General features: G+C 38.5%; 2 protein-coding genes across 4 annotated transcripts in view; one reads left to right on the top strand and one right to left on the bottom strand.

Annotated features, from left to right (window-relative positions):
* Positions 1-11,093, bottom strand: part of LOC128705118 (uncharacterized) — a 51,228-nt gene extending 40,135 nt beyond the window's left edge. For all 3 annotated transcript variants that reach the window (XR_011391652.1, XR_011391653.1, XM_070082203.1), the window contains exon 1: positions 10,971-11,093. The gene's annotated coding sequence lies outside the window, so the exon portion shown is untranslated. The remainder of the gene's footprint in view (positions 1-10,970) is intronic.
* LOC128685465 (uncharacterized) overlaps positions 1-19,200 on the top strand; it is a 175,796-nt gene that overhangs the window by 79,579 nt on the left and 77,017 nt on the right. The gene's annotated exons all lie outside the window — the stretch shown is intronic.

Raw genomic sequence — 19,200 nt, 5'->3', positions numbered from 1 at the left:
TCATCAGAAAAAGTCACATCAACAACCCACAACTTATAGCCACTTTTCAGCATCTTTAGTTCGACAACAACACCCACAACCCACAACACCCACATCCCACAACACCCATATCCCACATCACCCACACCCCACAACAACTACCCACAACTTATAACCACTTTTTTTGGTATCTCTAGTTCGACAACAACACCCACAACCCACAACACCCACAATACCCACAACTCACAATTTTTTTTCTCGTTTTAACTAATTTCATCAGAAAAAGTCACATCAACAACCCACAACTTATAACCACTTTTTCGACATCACTAGTTCGACAACAACACCCACAACTACCAACACCCCACAACCCACAATTTTTTTCTCGTTTTAACTAATTTCATCAGAAAAAGTCACAAAAACAACCCACTTATATCATCTTTTTTGATATCTCTAGTTCGACTACATTACCCACAACCCTCATCAATTACGAATTTATTCACAATGTTTTTTTTTCCTTCTTTTTACTGAATCTTAAATGTAATACACATTCCTCTTTACATTACTAAAATTCTAATAAAATCCTCTCCATATCCATCTCCTTGTATCCACATAAATTGATATTATACTCGCATCAACTAATCTCACTACCCAACTATTGCGACATGTTTCATCACCCTCCATTCTTTTCCAATATATCATAACTTTTCAATTCTATAATTTCTTTTTAAAATATTCACACATTACCTTTATTTTCAGTAAAATCTCCCCATATTTCATTAAATTTCTAATACAACCCTCCCCATACCCCTCTCCATCTCACCCGCATTTCTTCACATCCACTCACCCAACACACCTCTTCTGAACACACACTCAAATCACATTTCACATCCACAAATGCATCTCATCACCCATCTCAAATCCACTAAAATCACTGTAACCAAGATATTCACAAAACTCTATGACCACCTAACACACACACACTCACACACACACACACACACACACACCTCACTTTACTTTGAACACCTTCAAAACGCTCTCATACATCATTTGAGACCACCTTTTCTCAATATCTCTCATCCACAACCTTCATCATCTCACTACAGAACAACCGCAAGATTACTTCGAACACTCTCATAAATCATTTGAATACTCACATAAACACCTTTGAACATTTCCAAACAACACTGAAGCACTTCCAAAATATCATTTTGATTACTCCCAAATAAGATTTATCATCTCTAATTTATCTACACTTACACATTTCATTAACTGAAATTACAACACATCCACCATACTACTCCCTCAGTCTCCAGACTTTACAACATTAACACAAAAACTAACTCAGACACTTATGACATGAGACATTTTACCAAAACTAACACAAACACATATCCGTTATATCTCCAATATCTAAGATCACCACAATCAAGACGTTTGCCAAATTCTATAACCCCACCACTAAGATCACACATTTTTTTTTACACATTCTCTTAAAACATCATCATAACGAAGATCACTAAAACTATCTATACTTTTACTAAGATCACATAACATTTTGTCTTCTCTAACTCACCCACCAATTCACATTCTCATTCACACTTACACATTTCATTAACCGAAATTACATCTCATCCACCAAACTCCTCCCTCATTCTCCAGACTTTACAACATTAGCACAAAAAAGAAACTAACTCATACACTTATGACATGAGACATTACCATATCTAACACACTGACTAACTTTGAACCAACTCTGAACACCACTGATCATCTTCAAAAAATACTCTGCACATCATTTGAACACCTTCAAAAAACACCATCAAACACCTCCGAATACTCCCAAAACACTACTGATTACTACCAAATCACCACTGAATACTACCAAATCACCGTCAAAATCACCAGAAACTAAGTTTAACATCACCATCTAACATCCTTTTTATAGAAATCCCCTCAAATCACTATAATCAAGAACTCCCTCCCCATTTGGCGCATAAAAAAAAAGCATGAACACAAACCTAATACGCAAACACTTAGTACATGATCACCATCAACTGAAAACATATCTTGTACACACATAATCTAAGACAACCACCAACTACAATCACCCATGTTCACTTACCTCAAAAATCACTAATATCACAGAAAACACTCATTTTTATAAACATTTCACACAAAAAAATCATATTTGACAATATCTAAGCGCACTCACCTCACTACCACCAACACACGATGTCACACCTCACAGGACCGACGAGCTCACCTCCAGTGACGTCATACTCCCATTGTGTTACTTGGTGGTTGGTAACATCACACCCAACCCACCTTGTTTCAACCTGTTGTACCCTACATTATCTAAGAACACTATATCCAAGACGATTACCAGATTTTATGACCCCACCACAAATTTAAGACATGAGACTTACACACCAAATCTAAGACATTCACCTCCAACTAAGACATACACATCTTAACTAAGACATACCAAAAACCTATATTTGACATATTGCGGTATGAATATTCATACCGCATTTATGTTGCATATCACATTTCCTCATCCACATCATCCCTAAAACATCCTTCCTTATTCATTCCGTATATCTCCTAGAGTTGTTTTAACCCCGACGGCCCATCACGACGTAGGAGCCAAAGTGTAGTAGGTGGTGTTGGAGTGGTGATGGTTGCTCTGGCTTCTACGTCGTGATGGGCCCGTCGAGGTTAAAACAACTCTAGGAGATATACGGAATGAATAAGGAAGGATGTTTTAGGGATGATGTGGATGAGGAAATGTGATATGCAACATAAATGCGGTATGAATATTCATACCGCAATATGTCAAGTATAGGTTTTTGGTGTATGTCTTAGTTAAGATGTGTATGTCTTAGTTGGAGGTGAATGTCTTAGATTTGGTGTGTATGTCTCATGTCTTAAATTTGTGATTGAAATGTATAAGATGTGGGTGTCTGTGTATTATTTTTTTTGTGATAGTGATATGTTATAGTGCTCATGTTATGTTATAGATGTTGGTGGAAGTGTTGTGGTATTTTTGTGTATGTCTTATTTTTGTGCGAATGTTTAAAAAATAAGTGTTTTCAGTGATCATAGTAGTTTTGAGATGCATGATCTTAGATTTTTGGTGATCTTGGTGATGAGTGTTGATAGATGACGGTAAACATGATATGGAATTGGTGATCGTGATTTTTGTGTGAATAATTATAAAAATGTGTGTTTTCTGTGATCTTGGTGGTGGGGTCATAAAATCTGGTAATCGTCTTGGATATAGTGTTCTTAGATAATGTAGGGTACAACAGGTTGAAACAAGGTGGGTTGGGTGTGATGTTACCAACCACCAAGTAACACAATGGGAGTGTGACGTCACTGGAGGTGAGCTCGTCGGTCCTGTGAGGTGTGACATCGTGTGTTGGTGGTAGTGAGGTGAGTGCGCTTAGATATTGTCAAATATGATTTTTTTTGTGTGAAATGTTTATAAAAATGAGTGTTTTCTGTGATATTAGTGATTTTTGAGGTAAGTGAACATGGGTGATTGTAGTTGATGGTTGTCTTAGATTATATGTGTGTACAAGATATGTTTTCAGTTGATGGTGATCATGTACTAAGCGTTTGCGTATTAGGTTTGTGTTCATGCTTTTTTTTTTATGCGCCAAATGGGGAGGGAGTTCTTGGTTATAGTGATTTGAGGGGATTTCTATAAAAAGGATGTTAGATGGTGATGTTAAACTTAGTTTCTGGTGATTTTGACGGTGATTTGGTAGTATTCAGTGGTGATTTGGTAGTAATCAGTAGTGTTTTGGGAGTATTCGGAGGTGTTTGATGGTGTTTTTTGAAGGTGTTCAAATGATGTGCAGAGTATTTTTTGAAGATGATCAGTGGTGTTCAGAGTTGGTTCAAAGTTAGTCAGTGTGTTAGATATGGTAATGTCTCATGTCATAAGTGTATGAGTTAGTTTTTTTTTTTGTGCTAATGTTGTAAAGTCTGGAGAATGAGGGAGGAGTTTGGTGGATGAGATGTAATTTCGGTTAATGAAATGTGTAAGTGTGAATGAGAATGTGAATTGGTGGGTGAGTTAGAGAAGACAAAATGTTATGTGATCTTAGTAAAAGTATAGATAGTTTTAGTGATCTTCGTTATGATGATGTTTTAAGAGAATGTGTACAAAAAAAAAATGTGTGATCTTAGTGGTGGGGTTATAGAATTTGGCAAACGTCTTGATTGTGGTGATCTTAGATATTGGAGATATAACAGATATGTGTTTGTGTTAGTTTTGGTAAAATGTCTCATGTCATAAGTGTCTGAGTTAGTTTTTGTGTTAATGTTGTAAAGTCTGGAGACTGAGGGAGTAGTATGGTGGATGTGTTGTAATTTCAGTTAATGAAATGTGTAAGTGTAGATAAATTAGAGATGATAAATCTTATTTGGGAGTAATCAAAATGATATTTTGGAAGTGCTTCAGTGTTGTTTGGAAATGTTCAAAGGTGTTTATGTGAGTATTCAAATGATTTATGAGAGTGTTCGAAGTAATCTTGGGGTTGTTCTGTAGTGAGATGATAAAGGTTGTGGATGAGAGATATTGAGAAAAGGTGGTCTCAAATGATGTATGAGAGTGTTTTGAAGGTGTTCAAAGTAAAGTGAGGTGTGTGTGTGTGTGTGTGTGTGTGTGTGTGTGTGTGTTAGGTGGTCATAGAGTTTTGTGAATATCTTGGTTACAGTGATTTTAGTGGATTTGAGATGGGTGATGAGATGCATTTGTGGATGTGAAATGTGATTTTTGTGTGTGTTCAGAAGAGGTGTGTTGGGAGATGGGTGAGTGGATGTGAAGAAATGCGGGTGAGATGGAGAGGGGTATGGGGAGGGTTGTATTAGAAATTTAATGAAATATGGGGAGATTTTACTGAAAATAAAGGTAATGTGTGAATATTTTAAAAAGAAATTATAGAATTGAAAAGTTATGATATATTGGAAAAGAATGGAGGGTGTTGAAACATGTCGCAATAGTTGGGTAGTGAGATTAGTTGATGCGAGTATAATATCAATTTATGTGGATACAAGGAGATGGGTATGGAGAGGATTTTATTAGAATTTTAGTAATGTAAAGAGGAATGTGTATTACATTTAAGATTCAGTAAAAAGAAGGGGAAAAAATTGTGAATAAATTGGTAATTGATGAGGGTTGTGGGTAATGTAGTCGAACTAGAGATACCAAAAAAGATGATATAAGTGGGTTGTTTTTGTGACTTTTTCTGATGAAATTAGTTAAAACGAGAAAAAAATTGTGGGTTGTGGGGTGTTGGTGGTTGTGGGTGTTGTTGTCGAACTAGTGATGTCGAAAAAGTGGTTATAAGTTGTGGGTTGTTGATGTGACTTTTTCTGATGAAATTAGTTAAAACGAGAAAAAAAATTGTGGGTTGTGGGTGTTGTGGGTGTTGTGGGTTGTGGGTGTTGTTGTCGAACTAGACATACCGAAAAAAGTGGTTATAAGTTGTAGGTAGTTGTTGTGGGGGTGTGGGTGATATGGGATGTGGGTGTTGTGGGATGTGGGTGTTGTGGGTTGTGGGTGTTGTTGTCGAACTAGAGACGCTGAAAAGTGGTTATAAGTTGTGGGTTGTTGATGTGACTTTTTCTGATGAAATTAGTTAAAACAAGAAAAAAATGTGGGATGTGGGTGTTGTGGGATGTGGGTGTTGTGGGTGTTGTTGTCGAACTAGAGATACCGAAAAAGTGGTTATAAGTTCTTGGTTGTTGTTGTGACTTTTTTTCTGATGAAATTAGTTAAAACCAGAAAAAAAATTGTGGGTTGTGGGATGTGGGTGTTGTGGGATGTGGGTGTTGTGGATTGTGGGTGTTGTTGTCGAACTAGAGATGCTGAAAAGTGATTGTAAGTTGGCTGTTGTGACTTTTTCTGATGAAATTAGTTAAAACGAGAAAAAAAAATTGTGGGTTGTGGGTGTTGTGGGGTGTGGGTGATGTGGGTTGTGGGTGATGTGGGATGTGGGTGTTGTGAGCTTGTGGGTGTTGTTGTCGAACTAGAGATACTGAAAAGTGATTGTAAGTTGGTTGTTGTGACTTTTTCTGATGAAATTATTTAAAACGAGAAAAAAAAATTGTGGGTTGTGGGTGTTGTGGGGTGTGGGTGATGTGGGTTGTGGGTGTTGTTGGGAACTAGAGTTGTTGGTGATTGTTGTGGTGTTGTTGTTTTTGTGACTTTGTGATGAAATTAGTTAAAACGAGAAAAAATTGTGGGTTGTTGGTGATGTGGGTTGTGGGTGATGTGGGATGTGGGTGTTGTGGGTTGTGGGTGTTGTGGGATGTGGGTGTTGATCTTAGTTTATGGTGATTTTGGTGGTGTTTTGAGTGTATTCAGTGGTGTTTTAGTAGTATTCAGTGGTGTATTTGGGAGTACTCAAATGGTGTTTTGAGGTTATTCAAAGGTGTGATTATAAGTTGTGGGTTGTTGTTGTTGTGACTTTCTGATGAAATTAGTTAAAACGAGAAAAAAATTGTGGGGTGTGGGTGATGTGGGTTGTGTGTGTTGTGGGGTGTGGGTGATGTGGGTTGTGGGTGTTGTGGGGTGTGGGTGATGTGGGTTGTGGGTGTTGTGGGATGTGGGTGTTGTGGGTGTTGTTGTCGAACTAGAGATACCGAAAAAGATGTTATAAGTGGGTTGTTGTTGTGACTTTTTCTGATGAAATTAGTTAAAACGAGAAAAAATTGTGGGGTGTGAGTGTTGTGGGTGTTGTGGGTTGTGGGTGTTGTTGTCGAACTAGAGTTGTTGAAAAGTGATTATAAGTGTGTTGTTGTTGTGACTTTCTGATGAAATTAGTTAAAACGAGAAAAAATTGTGGGGTGTGGGTGATGTGGGTGATGTGGGTTGTGGGTGATGTGGGATGTGGGTGTTGTGGGTTGTGGGTGTTGTGGGATGTGGGTGTTGATCTTAGTTTATGGTGATTTTGGTGGTGTTTTGAGTGTATTCAGTGGTGTTTTAGTAGTATTCAGTGGTGTATTTGGGAGTACTCAAATGGTGTTTTGAGGTTATTCAAAGGTGTTTTTGAAGGTGTTCAAATGATGTGCAAGAGTACTTATGAAGGTGTTCTGGGAGTATTCAGAGGTGATTTGGGGGTGTTCGAATGATGTTTTTGGAGTATTTAAAGGTAATTGATGGTGTTTTTTTGTGATGTTCAAAGTAAAGTGTTTGAGTTAGTTTTTGTGATAATGTTGTGAAGTCTGGAGACTGAGGGAGGAGTTTGGGGGGATGAGTTGTAATTTAATGAAATGTGTAAGTGCAGATAAATTAGAGCTGTCAAATCTTATTTGGGAGTATTCAAAATGATATTTTGGAAGTGTTTCAGTGTTGTTTGGAAATGTTCAAAGGTATTTTTGTGAGTATTCAAATGATTTATGAGAGTGTTTTGAAGGTGTTCAAAGTAAAGTGAGGTGTGTGTGCGTATTAACTTCGTAATATGTAAAATTGTGACTAGTGAATTTATCGAAAAGTGGTTATAAGTGTTGTGGTGACTTTCTGATGAAATAGTTAAAACGAGAAAAAATTGTGGGGTGTTGGTTGGAGTGTGAGGGTTCGGGAGGGTGGGGAGGAGGAGAGAGAGAAGGTTATGTCTAGACTTGTGTTGTATTTTGTAAAGAAATTGTGGATTGTTGTGGGTATTAACGAAAAAAATGTGAAATTATTTGGATTATCCTGGGTTAAGAGTGAAAATGTTTTCCCTATGTTGTATATGAAATGTGTAATACTGGATGGGGAAGTCGACAAGATTCAGTCTGTGTGTGTGTGGAGTCATCGCGTGACGTCACTGACATAGGGGGAAGTCGACAAGATTCAGCCTGTATGTGTGAGGTCATCACGTGACGTCACTGACCGCCGAGTAAACACAGGTGAGGTGACGTCACACTTGTTTAGACCTGTAGTAAGAGAAAGTACCATGCCCCATAGGAGGAGTTCATTTGAATGCTTACCCCGAGAGGGGGGAATCCAAAAACTTGATCCGAGGAGATGGAGTCTTGGTATTATCGTGAAAAAAAACTTGATCCAAGGAGATGGAGTCTTTGATTTCGAGAAAAAATTGATCCGAGGAATTGGAGACTTTGTATTATCGAGAAAAACTTGATCCATGGAGATGGAGACTTTGATTTCGAGAAAAATTTGATCCGAGGAATTGGAGTCTTTGTATTATCTAGAAAAAAAATTGGGGATGCAAGTGGGAGTTCATTTTGAATGCTTATACCCAGAGGGGGAATCCAAAAAACTTGATCCGAGGAGATGGAGGAGAAATACTTGGACATAGAGGGTAGAAGTGGATGGTGGGGGAAATCTTTGTATTATTGATATCGAGAAAAACTTGATCCGAGGAGATGGAGTCTTTGTATTATCGAGAAAACCTTGATCCAAGGAATTGGAGTCTTTGTATTATCGAGAAAAAAAATTGGGATGCAAGTGGGAGTTCATTTTGAATGCTTATACCCAGAGGGGGAATCCAAAAACTCGATCCGAGAAGATGGAGTCTTGGTATTATCGAGAAAAAAAAACTTGATCCAAGGAGATCATAAGAATTTCGAAACCCCATAGGGGGGAATCCAAAAACTTGATCCGAGGAATTGGAGTCTTTGTATTATCGAGAAAGCTTGATCCAAGGAGATGGAGTCTTGGTATTATCGAGAAAAACTTGATCCGAGGAGATGGAGACTTTGTATTATCGAGAAAAACTTGATCCGAGGAGATGGAGACTTTGTATTATCGAGAAAAAAAAATCGAAAAAATTTGGGGTGAGGGTGAAAGTGGGAGGGGCAATCCAAAAAACTTGATTTGAGGAAGTGGAGAGCACAATAAAATGAAATTAAAAAAAAATTTGAAAAAAATCGGAAAAAAATTCGGGGAGCGGGGGTGATCCGGACGATGCTGCAGAAGGCGCAGCAGAAGGCGCGGGTGGGCGCGAGGGGCGCAGGCGGGCGCGAGGGCGAGGGCGGGTGGGGGGGTCGTGGGGGCGTGGGTGGGGGCGTCGTTGGGGCGTGGGGGCGCGGGCGTGGGGGGCGCGGGGGGCGTGGGTGGGGGGTCGTGGGGGCGCGGGGGGCGCGGGCGTGGGGGCGCGGGGGGGGGCGTGGGTGGGGGTTGTGGGTGGGGTCATGGGTGGGGTTAAGGTCATTAGCATATAGGTGTGAAAAAGGTCATTAGCATATAGGTGTGAAAAGGAGCCACTCAGCCGCAGCCCTTTTCGGGATGAGCCACTCAGGAATGAGCCGCTCAGGAATGAGCCACTCTGCTGCAGGGTCCGCTGAGCCGCCTTCATCACTACTTATATATATATATATATATATATATATATATATATATATATATATATATATATATATATATATATATATATATATATATATGTATATATATATATATATATATATATATATATATATATATATATATATATATATATATATATATATATATATATATATATATATATATATATTATATATATTATATATGTGTATGTAAAAATTTGTGTATGCAATAATTTCGCCAAAATCATTCTGAACCTAGCAAAAAAAATATATTTCAATGTGTTTGTTTAGTATTAAATTATTGTAAACAAATCTAAAATATATTTAGTTGGGTTAGGCTAAAATAAATTGTTCTTGTTATAATAAGGTTAGGTAAGTTTTCTAAGATTCTTTTGGAGCAAAATTATAAATTTTTACATTAACACTAATGAAAAAAATTTATCTTTAAATGTATAGGAGAAAATTTTAGAAAGGACTTAATTTTAAATGAGTTCTTGCTAATTGACCAGTTTTACATATTCGGCACGAAATATATATATATATATATATATATATATATATATATATATATATATATATATATATATATATATATATATATATATATATATATATATATATATATATATATATATATATATATATATATATATATATATATATATATATATATATATATATATATATATATATATATATATATGTATATATGTATGTGTGTGTGTGTGTGTGTGTACTCACCTAGTTGTGGCTGCAGGGGTCGAGTCATAGCTCCTGGCCCCGCCTTTTCAATGGCCGCTACTGGGTCACTTTCCCTGAACCATGAGCTTTATCATACCTCTGCTTAAAGCTATGGATGGATCCTGCCTCCACTACATTGTTTCCCAAACTATTCCACTTGCTGACTACCCTGTGACTGAAGAAATACTTTCTAACATCACTGTGATTCATCTGTCTTCAACTTCCAACTGTGTCCTTTTGCTGCTGTGTCCCATCTCTGGAACATCCTGTCTCTGTCCACCTTATCTATTCTACGCAGTATTTTGTATGTCGTCATTATGTCTTCCCTGACACTCCTGTCCTCCAGTGTCGTTAGTCCGATTGCCCTTAACCTTTCTTCGTAGGCCATTCCCCTGTGTGTGTGTGTGTGTGTGTGTGTGTGTGTGTGTGTGTGTGTGTGTGTGTGTGTGTGTGTGTGTGTGTGTGTGTGTGTGTGTAAATGTATATACGCTATCGAAATGTGGTCACGCTTTGTTGTATTTTCTATATTTTTCCTTTTACACTTTTCTTACCTTTCTTAGTGATCGTTTTTCATTTTCTGACTTTCTTTCCTCCCCCTTAACCTTTCTTTTCTTACATGTACATAAGAATAAAAGAGCACTGAGGCAGTCCTTTTTTTGCATGTCTCATAACCAAACATTCTCCCCCGTTCCATAGTGTATTTGTCCAATCTAATTTTCACTCAAAATAAAGTGAGAAACCAACCTAACATTGTTAGATGTGAGGAATTTGGAGCAAATTTTCATTTCCCTGAATGTCTTAAAAATGATAACCTTTCAGCACACAGGAGCTGCTTGGATTTATAGATTCAGTGATTCTTCGTGAATATATTAAATATATTATCAATATCATCAGCTGAAGAGTGTGTCTGAGGACGAAGAATACTGAATCGCTCTTACCTGAAGCCCAATGTTCCTGCGCCTTAATGTTCCTGCGCCTTAATGTTCCTGCGCCTTATTAATGTTCCTGCGCCTTGAAGTTCCAGTGTCTTAATGTTTTCACACTTGATAGATCAGTGTTGGTGACTATGATGTATTATGCAAGTCAGCTTTATCTTATCTCATGATTACGGTCATATCTCAAGCAGCAACAGGAAGACTGTCCGTTATCTTAACTTATGATAGTGTATACTCGTAAGCGAATAGTTGTTAATGATGATGGTGATAATGATGATAATAATCATATTAACAATAATAATAATAATAATAATTAATAATAATAATAATAATAATAATAATAATAATAATAATAATAATAATAATAATAATAATAATAATAATAATAATAATAATGATAATAAAACTATACGTATTTCGGCCTCTGCACAATCCAATATATGTATTGAATACACACAGTCTCATGTACACTTGGCCACACGGAAGGTGAGACGAAATAGGACCGATGGAAACATTTGGTAAATCCTCCACGTAGTATAAAGTATTTGGTTAAGATTGAATACGTGTGTCTGCCCAATTAGTGTTGTGTCGATGACTGGTGCTGCTGATGGCAGTGTAATATTAATACCCTGTGTTTTAGTTAGGGACATGTTATAAAGTATACACAAGATATATACATCGAGTATCTTAGCACAGAATTACAAAGTGCTGTTCCAAACTTGGGAATTTACTAACCTTTATTACAATGAAGTAATCGAGGTAGTAGATCAAGAAAAATATTTTTTTTATTAACACATCGGCCGTTTCACACCAGGGTAGGGTGGCCCCAAAAAGAAAAAAACTTTCATCATCATTCACTCTATCACTGTTTTCCCAGAGGCGTTCTTACACTACAGTTATAAAACTGCAACGTTAACACCCCTCCTTCAGAGTGCAGGCACTGTACTTCTCATCTCCAGGACTCAAGTCCGGCCTGCCGGTTTTTCTGAATCCCTTCACATTCCAACAGCACGTCAAGTCCTAAAACCATTTGTCTCCATCTGCTCCTATCTAACACGCTCACGCATGCTCCTTTATCCCCTCCCTCCAACCTTTCCTAGGCCGAACCGTACGCTGCCTTCCATCCACTACAGATTTATACCCTCTCGAAGTCATTCTATTTCGTTCCAGCCTCTCTACATGTCCAAACCACCTCAACAACCCCTCCTCACCCCTCTGGATAATAGTTTTGGTAATCCTGCATCTCCTCCTTTCAAAACTACAGATTCTCTGCATTATATTCACACCACACACTGAACTTAGACGTGACATCTCCACTGCCTCCAGCCTTCTCCTTGTTGCGACATTCACCACCTATGCTTCACACCCATATAAGAGCGTTGGCATAACTATAATTTCATACATTCCCTTCTTTGCTTCCATGAATAATGCTCTTTGTCTCCACAGACTCCTCAGTGCACCACTTACCTTCTTTCCCTCATCAATTCTATGATTCACCTCCTCTTTCATAGACCCATCTGCTGACATGTCCACTCCCAAATATCTTAATACATTCACCTCCTCCATACTCTCTCCGTCCAATCTGATATCCAGTATTTCGTTACCTAATTTTTTTTTGTTATTCTCATCACCTTACTCTTTCCTATATTCACTTTTAATTTCCTTCTTTTACATACCTTACCAAACTCATCCACCAACCTCTGCAACTTCTCTTCAGAATCTCTCAGAAGCACAGTGCCATCAGTAAAGAGCAACTAGGACAACTCTTACTTTCTGTTAGATTCTTTATCTTTTAACCCCACACCTCTTGCCAACACTTTAGCGTTCACTACTCTTACAACCCCGTCAAAAAATATATTGAACAACCATGGTGACATCACACATCTCTGTCTAAGGCCTATTTTCTCTGCAAAATAATCTCTCTCTCTCCTACAAACTCTAACCTGAGCCTCATTATCTTCATAAAAACTCTTCACTGCTTTCAGTAGCCTACCTCCTATTTCATACAATTGCAACATTTGCCACATTGCCCCCTTATCCACCGTATCATACGCCTTTTCCAAATTCATAAATGCCACAAAAACCTTTTTACCCTTATCTAAATATTGTTTACCTATATGTTTCACTGTAAACAATTGGTCTGCACACCCCCTACCCTTCCTAAGGCCTCTTTGTTCATCTGCTATCCTGCTGTCCATCTTACTTTTAATTCTTTCAATAATAACTTTACAATACACTTCACCAGGTTTACTCAACCGACTTATTTCCCTATAATTTTTGCACTCTCTTTTGTCCCCTTTGCCTTTATACAATGAACTGGAGGGGTTGTCCTGTACGTCACAGAGTTGCTCATTTGCTCAGAACTGCTAAATACCTCAAATGATGTAGTTGAAGTTTTGGCAGTAAGGATCGAAAACCAAAACCATGTCATTGCCGTTGTATACAAGCCTCCGAATGCAGCTTCCCAGCAATTTCAGGAACAGCTTTTGAAAACTGATCACTGTCCAACTCCTGCCCCAAACATCTTACTACTTGGGTATTTCAACTTGAGACTCGTAAAATGGAGGAGAGTAGAAAATAATGTTTCAGCAGAGATTACCCCAGGAGGCAGCTCAAATGAAAATTCACACACACACACAAACTTTTAAGTCTTTGCACCAAATTCACCTTAAACCAGCAAATAATAGAGCCTACAAGACTACAAAATACGCTCGACCTCATCTTCACTAACAATGACGATTTGATACGTAATATAACCATATCAAAGACAATACACTAAGATCACAACATAACAGAGGCACAGACATGTATATACAGGGTTCCTGACCAGCAAATTGTGATCAGTTATGAGGGTGCCTTCACAAAATTCAACTTCAATAACAAATACATGCAGTGGGAAGAAATCAATCATGTCCTAACTGAAACAAGCTGGGAAAATATCCTAAACATAATGGATTTGAACCTTTGCTAGAGAAAATAACCCTATGGCATTTGAGGTCTGCTCAAGATTCATTCCATTAAAAAAAATGCAAACTAGAAAGAGAGAAACGCTCCCTATACAGGCGAAGGCAAAGAATAACAGAGCTGCTGAGAGGGGCCAGTATATCTGAAATACGAAGGGAGGCACTGGTCAGAGAAATAGCAAATATTGAACTTAAGCTTAAGGAATGTTACTTGAGACAAGAATCTCAGGAAGAGCTTAAAGCCATAAAGGAAATTGAAAGAAACCTTAAATATTTCTTCTCCTATGCCAAATCAAAGGAAAAAATAACATCCAGTATCGGATCCCTGCTTTGACGAGGTGGGACCTACACAGATGACAGCAAAGAAATGAGTGAGATATGACTCAGTGTTCAACAAGCCCTTAACCAGTCTAAGGGTCAACGATCTAAATGAATTTTTATGACCGAGACCCAAAATTTGGTCATTTCAAAAATCTCTGATATTATCCTAACACCACAAGACTTCGAAAAGGCATTTAGTGTCATGCCCCTGCACTCTGCCCCAGGCCCGGACTCATGGAACTGTGTTCATCAAGAACTGAAAGAAGTCCATCACAAAACAACAGACAACCCCACTCCACAAAGGTGGCAGTAAATCAATTGAAAAGAACTAGAGACCGATAGCGCTAACATTCCATATCATAGAAATCTTTGAAAGGGTTCTAAGAAACAAGATCGCCAACCACCTAGATACCCATCAATTACACAACCCAGGGCAACATGGGTTTAGAGCAGGTTGCTCCTCCTTGTCCCAGTTACCGGACCACTATGACAAGATCCTGGATGCTTCAGAGGATAAATAAAATGAAGATATACTATACACAGATTTTACGAAAGCCTTCGACAAGTGTGACCATGATGTAATAGCGCACAGAATGTGCGATAAAGGAATAACAGGAAAAGTTGGTTGATGGATCTATAATTTCCTAACAAATATAACACAAAGAGTAGTAGTAAACAGAGTAAAGTCTGAGGCGGCTACAGTGAAAAGCTTTGTTCCACAAGGCACAGTACTCTCTCCCATCCTGTTTCTCATCCTCATATCTGACTTAGAGATATAAGCCATAGCTCCGTGTCTTCCTTTGCGGATGACACCCGAATTGCCATGACAGTGTCCTCCATCGAAGACACTCGAAGACTCCAAGTGGACATAAACCAAATCTTCAAATGGGCCACTCAAAACAATATGAAGTTCAATGAAGAGAAATTTCAGCTACTAAGATATGGAAAACTTGAGAAAATTAAAACTGTATCAGGGTATACAACAAATTCTAAACACACAATAGAGCGAGAAAACAATGTGAAGGACCTGAGAATGATAATGTCAGAGGATCTCACCTTCAAAGACCACAACAATGTATCTACCTCATCTGCTAGAAAAATTATAGAATAGATAATGCGAACCTTCAAAACTAGGGACGCCAAGCACATGATGATTCTCTTCAAATCGCTTGTTCTCTCTAGGTTGGAATACTGTTGTACACTAACTGCCCCCCTTCAAGGCAGGCGAAATTGCTGACCTAGAGAATGTACAGAGAACTTTCACGGCATACATGAGTACGATATAGCACTCTGATTTGTATTCCCTGGAATGCAGGCGAGGGAGATACATGATAATTTACACTTGGAAAATTCTAGAGAGATTAGTACCAAAGTTGCACACGAAAATCACTCCCTCTGAAAGCATAAGACTCGGCAGGAGAGGTAACATTCCCTCATTGAAAAGCAAGGGCGCCATGAGTCCACTGAGAGACAACACAATAAGTGTCAGGGGCCCAAGACTGTTCAACTACCTTTCAGCGTACATAAGGGGAATTATCAATAGATCCCTGGCTGTCTTCAAGAAGGCGCTAGACAGGCACCTGAAGTTAGTACCTGATCAGCCGGGCTGTTGTTCTTACGTCGGTTTGCGTGCAGTCAGCAATAACAGCCTGATTGATCAGACCCTGATCCACCATAAGGCCTGATCTCAGACCGGGCCGAGGGGGCGTTGAGCCCCGAAACCCTCTCCAGGTATACTCCAGGTATGCTCTCTACCAATCCCTAGGTACCTTCCCCTGTGCCATACATTTATTAAATAATAGCACCAACCACTCCAAAACTATATCCCCTCCTGCTTTTAACATTTCTATCTTTATCCCAGCAATCCCAGCTGCTTTGCTCCCTTTCATTCTATCCACTTTCCCAAGCACTTCCCCCACACTCACAACTGGCTCTTCCTCACTCCTACTAGATGTAATTCCTCCTTGCCCTATACACTGAAACACAGCTTCTCTCTCTTCATCAACATTTAACAGTTCCTCAAAATATTCCCTCCATCTTGTCGATACTTCTAACTCTCCATTTAATGACTCCTCTCTTTTACCATCCTTTATTAGTATACAACTATATACTTTATTCTTTTCAGTCTATTGTGTGCAGTTTATAACAGAGTTAGTGCAATAACAGTCAGGTGTTACTGATGTATAATAATAATAATATAATAATAATAATAATAATAATAATAATAATAATAATAATAATAATAACATAATAATAATAATAATAATAATAATAATAATAATAATAATAATAATAATAATAATTATTATTATTATTATTATTTTATTTCTTCAAGTACATGTACAAGGTATACAGTCCTAGCTGACATCAATGACATACTACCACATAGAAAGCCCCTTGTTATGCAGAGCATTTCGGGTAAATTAAGTCAGCTTTGTCCCAGGATGCGACCCACACCAGTCGACTAACACCAACGTAACCATTAACATTGACGGATAAACTTAGACAACCGGTGTAAGGAAACACGCTCTTTGTTTCTACCCTCGCCGGGGATCGAACCCGGACCCTTACCGTGTGAAGCGAGAGCTTTTGCCACCAGGCCACGGGCCACGGTAGTCTTAATCGCTCATTATATTTCATTGCTACTCTAACACTATATGTTTGTTAGTTTTTACAGTCTACTGGATCAATATACATTTATACCATCAATGTTCAATCACCATTTATTACAGATATTAATATTACCTGTTATCACCCTTCTGCAATTAATAATCATTTAATATCAGTTAACCTAAATGCTGAATGCTGACATCGACACTGAACTAAATGTATATAATCTAAATCCCAGTCAACATTTAACTGAAAGCAACTGTCTTTACTACACAGCAACAGAAGCCAGTACTGTCCTCAGCAATGCCAGAAATATTATTACGATTTAAAATTACAATATTAGATCCCTAAGTAAACACTACGATGACCTTCTGGCACTCCAAGATTCATTAAAGACAACCTTCTCCTGTATTATTCTTACTGAAACCTGGCTTAAGCAAGACATAATAGACATCTACACACTACCAGGAAACACAGCAATCCACAACTACAGGCCAGAACAAATTGGGGGAGGTATTGCCATCTATATTCTAATAAACTATCATGTTGCAACACAATATCCTTGTGATTAATATAGTGAATATATATTCGCAAACTTCTCTGTAAAATACCTAAGAAACCCTAGAGCAACTGGGGTCTTATACAGAATGCCTCATACTAATATCCCAGGGTTTAGTGATGAACTAAAAACACTGATTGCAGATACACCAGTGAATAAGCACCTCCTACTACTAGCAGGAGACTTCATCATTAACCTTGGCATAACAGATGACCAACCTGTAACTATATTTCATTAACAGTATGAATAATACACTACTCATACCAACAATTACAAAGCCAACAAGACTGAGACGAGTGCAACCATAGCTGACCATATATGGACAAACATGCTAGCCACGCTTAAAACGGGGATAATAACGGATAACACTACTGACCTCTACCCAACTTTCCTTCTAACAAATATACATTTGTAATTAACTAATGGAATATAATAGGTTCTCTTTTCGACTTCATTATGAGGCATCAATAAGTAACTTCACTTCAGAACTAAGCTCAGTTGACGGGCCTACAGAATTTTCCAATGCTGTTGGTATCGACTATATTACAAACATTGTCCCATAAAAACTAAATAGATCATTAATAAAAGACTAAGCTGTCCATGGCTTACTAACAGCATCCTAAGATCCATCAGTATGAAACATCAGTAAGAAAAACAATATAGAAAGGGCTTAATAACTGAAGAATTCATCAAACACTATATGTCAGTCCTCACCAAATATATCAGAAAGTCCGAGCAGCTATACACTCTTTCAGATCCTGGGTATCCACAAGCTGAACAAAGCCAATAATTATTTTTATTATTATCACACTGGCCGATTCCCACCAAGGCAGGGTGGCCCGAAAAAGAAAAACTTTCACCATCATTCACTCCATCACTGTCTTGCCAGAAGGGTGCTTTACACTACAGTTTTTAAACTGCAACATTAACACCCCTCCTTCAGAGTGCAGGCACTGTACTTCCCATCTCCAGGACTCAAGTCCGGCCTGCCGGTTTCCCTGAACCCCTTCATAAATGTTACTTTGCTCACACTTCAACAGCACGTCAAGTATTAAAAACCATTTGTCTCCATTCACTCCTATCAAACACGCTCACGCATGCCTGCTGGAAGTCCAAGCCCCTCGCACACAAAACCTCCTTTACCCCCTCTCTCCAACCTTTCCTAGGCCGACCCCTACCCCGCCTTCCTTCCACTACAGACTGATACACTCTAGAAGTCATTCTGTTTCGCTCCATTCTCTCTACATGTCCGAACCACCTCAACAACCCTTCCTCAGCCCTCTGGACAACAGTTTTGGTAATCCCGCACCTCCTCCTAACTTCCAAACTACGAATTCTCTGCATTATATTCACACCACACATTGCCCTCAGACACGACATCTCCACTGCCTCCAGCCTTCTCCTCGCTGCAACATTCATCACCCATGCTTCACACCCATATAAGAGCGTTGGTAAAACTATACTCTCATACATTCCCCTCTTTGGCTCCAAGGACAAAGTTCTTTGTCTCCACAGACTCCTAAGTGCACCACTCACTCTTTTCCCTTCATCAATTCTATGATTCACCTCATCTTTCATAGACCCATCCGCTGACACGTCCACTCCCAAATATCTGAATACATTTACCTCCTCCATACTCTCTCCCTCCAATCTGATATTCAATCTTTCATCACCTAGTCTTTTTGTTATCCTCATAACCTTACTCTTTCCTGTATTCACCTTTAATTTTCTTCTTTTGCACACCATACCAAATTCATCCACCAATCTCTGCAACTTCTCT

This window comes from Cherax quadricarinatus, chromosome 1 (genome assembly GCF_038502225.1).
Source record: "Cherax quadricarinatus isolate ZL_2023a chromosome 1, ASM3850222v1, whole genome shotgun sequence".
Classification (NCBI taxonomy): domain Eukaryota; kingdom Metazoa; phylum Arthropoda; class Malacostraca; order Decapoda; family Parastacidae; genus Cherax; species Cherax quadricarinatus.
Note: the sequence above shows the minus strand (reverse complement) of the source record. Positions and strands in the feature narration are given on the sequence as shown.